Source organism: Rhinopithecus bieti, unplaced genomic scaffold (assembly GCF_001698545.2).
Source record: "Rhinopithecus bieti isolate Rb0 unplaced genomic scaffold, ASM169854v2 scaffold_29830, whole genome shotgun sequence".
Classification (NCBI taxonomy): Eukaryota; Metazoa; Chordata; class Mammalia; order Primates; family Cercopithecidae; genus Rhinopithecus; species Rhinopithecus bieti.
This window is the reverse complement of record NW_016813163.1, coordinates 1,185,734-1,188,979: the sequence shown is the minus strand read 5'-3', so window position 1 is coordinate 1,188,979 and position 3,246 is coordinate 1,185,734. Positions and strand designations below refer to the sequence as shown.

General features: G+C 38.3%; 1 pseudogene; it reads left to right on the top strand.

Annotated features, from left to right (window-relative positions):
* Nucleotides 1-1,401: 1,401 nt before the first annotated feature.
* LOC108512460 (protein phosphatase inhibitor 2-like) lies at nucleotides 1,402-2,052 on the top strand (annotated as a pseudogene).
* Nucleotides 2,053-3,246: the final 1,194 nt, after the last annotated feature.

Here is a 3,246-nt window from a genome sequence, read left to right as displayed (position 1 = left end):
ACAAAAACAGAAGTTAGGCCCACCAAGGTAGCCAAGGTAGGTTTTCATTGAATCAACATTCAACTTCGTTCATTTTCTTCGTCATTCGTTTGTTTCCTTTTGCACTGATTTCTGCTCTTCTCAGCTTTGTCTTATAGACAGCAAAGATTTGGCTTTGCCTGTTAATTGGAGTGTTTATATAAGTTACAGAAAAAATAATGATTGAGAAGGTTGAGTCTAAATTAGCCATTTTGTTATTGCTTTTCTATTATTTCCATCTGTTTTGTGTTACTCTTGGCCTCTTTTCCTGCCTTCTTCCAACACTTTTTCTTTCTCATTCAAAGAAAAAGAATTTTACTCAATATGTAATCAAGGAGCCGTTTAAAAAAATTAATGCTCAATGTGCATAAGTAGAACAACCTTTGATGTCATCATGCATCATGCATGTCAAAATGCAAACAGGGTCATTTTTTTTCCGGAAGAAAGGAGGTATGTCAACAGAAAGGGAACACCAAGTTGCCAGGGATTTCTATGCTTAGGCATTCTGCCCTGTTTGTGGATCTTCATTCATAGCCAAAGTAAAAACTACCCTTTGTGGTAGTCATCTGTGATGTTTAGAAAAATTCAGAGGTCAGGTGTGGTAGCTCACACCTGTAATACCAGCACTTTCAGAGACCGAAGCTGGCAGATCACTTGCACTCTGGAGGTCGAGACCATCCTGGGCAACATGGCAAAACCCCATCTCTACAAAATAAAAAATTTAAAGATTAAAAATTAAATTAAGCTGAATTTTAATTAAGCTGAAGAAAAATTCAGCTGCTGCTTCTTCTCTTTCTAAGCACATGGTAGGATCTACTTTCCCTGCCCTTTGAAATTAGGCATGGACGTGTAACTTGCTTTCATGGTGAAACATGAGTTGAAATAGTAAGTATCACTTTTGGGCAGAAATTCTAAGAGCAAACAAACAAACTGCAACATTTTTTGCAGCACCTAGATCATAAAAGCCACATAAAGTCAGAGTCTCTGCAGCCTGAATACCTAAGTAACTGCAACAAACCTCCTGCTGGCCATGAGAGAAATAAAGTGTAATTAAAAAAACAAACAAAAGAAAATGTGTGGCAAATTGCTGATTTGGGGCTACTTATTACTGCAGCACAACTTAACTCATCTTTTCTGAGGATGATACCCTTTAAAATCTGTTGGCCAGTGTCTCCCTGTGAGCCGCGGGTCAAGTGCAGGTGGCTAAGGGTCAAGTGCCAGCAGCTAAGGGCACGCGAGGAGCCACCAACAGTTCAGCATTGGCTCTGGCATCAGGGTCATTGTGTCCTGACAACCTCTCTGGTAGCCGTTTCTGAGACAGCAGGTGCAGGTGTGGCCACTTTAGCCCTGAGCAGGCTCCACAGCTGCTTGCAGGTCTCTGCTAGTGCCCAACCCTTCTCTTCGCAGACCCTAAGCCCACAGCCCCCATGCCTGGCAATGGCAGCCTTGCACCAGCCCATCAAGGGGATCCTGAAGAACAAGACATCCAGGATTTCCTCTATGGTGGCCTCATCAGAACAGCCCCGCGGAAGTGTCGACAAAGAGCTGAGTAAAAAAAGCCAGAAATCGGATGAAATGAACATTCTGGCGACATATCATCCAGCAGACAAAGACTATTGTTTAATGAAAATAGATGAACCAAGCACTCCTTACCATGGTATAATGGGTGATGATGAAGATGCATGTAGTGATACAGAAACCACTGAAACCATGGTACCAGATACCTTAGCTAAGAAATTAGCTGCTGCTGAAGGCTTGGAACCAAAGTATTGGGTTCAGGGAACAAGCAAGCAGCGGAGAGGAGGACCTCTCAGCCAAAGAATGAGAAAAAAAGACAATTTGAAATGAAAAGGAAGCTTCACTACAATGAAGGACTCAATATCAAACTAGCTAGGTCTTTCAAAAGACCTACATGATGATGAGGTAGGTGAAGAAATGTTGTGGACTGCAGATAGAGAAAGCATGAATACGAAAGGATCAAATTAAGGATCTGCTGCAAGTGATCAACAGCAAAACAAATCGTGAAGTTCATAGATCTGTTCAACACTGCAATTGTTGGATATAAACCCTGTTACTATAATGCATTGCTTCTTGTTCTCCACAATGCATGACTTAGGTACCAAAATGCATACCAGTTATTATATATTGCCAAGAATTAAATGATAACCTTAGAGACTGATTAGACTGAAAATGCCTAAATGATATATATTCTTGTGCCTAGTACTTTACCACAAATACAGTGTAATATCAAAGTCCCTGCTTTAAGGGAATGCAATAATGTATACTGGGACAAATGTACTTTATTCTTCTAACACAGTAAGAATTACTCGGAATTCTTTTTCCTGAAATGAAGTGCAGGAAAGCCCTGTGTGTCTTGGTTTTAGTTATGGTTTCATTTCTAGCCAATTCTTTGTATCTTAATTTTTTGTTAGTACCAAAATAATCTGTTATACAAACAGACTTTTAAAATATTTTCTGTATACTATATATATATATATAAGTCCAAAACTGCATTACTCATGTAAAAATACTCGTTAATATGTACAAGAGAGTATATAGCTTTTCATGCGTTAGAGGTTAAACAGCATCTTTAAGGGGGAGAGGAACTAATTTATTTTCATCACTCTAAATGTGCTGGTAGCTCTTATAAAGCGTGTTGGGTTTTTTTAATCAAAAACCAACTGAACAACAGGATATATAGACTGATAAATATTCAGGCTGAATAGTATTTTAACACTTGTCTACAACTTCATTTGTCTATTTAATTGAAAAGGATTATAAGAGTTACTGTCACATTTTCTGGCCTACTACCTTTAAAATTCCTGTTGAGTTTCTTTGTGTTTGCAAGGAAAGGACTGCACTTTTTCTCATCCAGCTAGCTTTTTTCCCCACAAATAAATTGTCAGATTAAACTTGCACTAATGTCGGCTCTGTTTTTTGTTTTTGTTTTGTTTTTTATGTTTTCGGTACACTGGGCAGACTTCAGAGCAGTTTTTTTTTAAATAAATATTCTAATGTAGCTATCCCAGCATTCCCTTTAAATACCTGTCTTAACCTCCTGCTTTTATTTCCTACTCCTTTCCACACATATGCACACAATCCTTTACCTTTTAAAGGATCATTAACGTTGTAACAACATTAGGAACTCTTTCACTCCTCTGTCATTTGCTGCAATATTGAAATTCTTATTTTGACCATCAATGCCTATTAATTCTTCTAATAAATTGA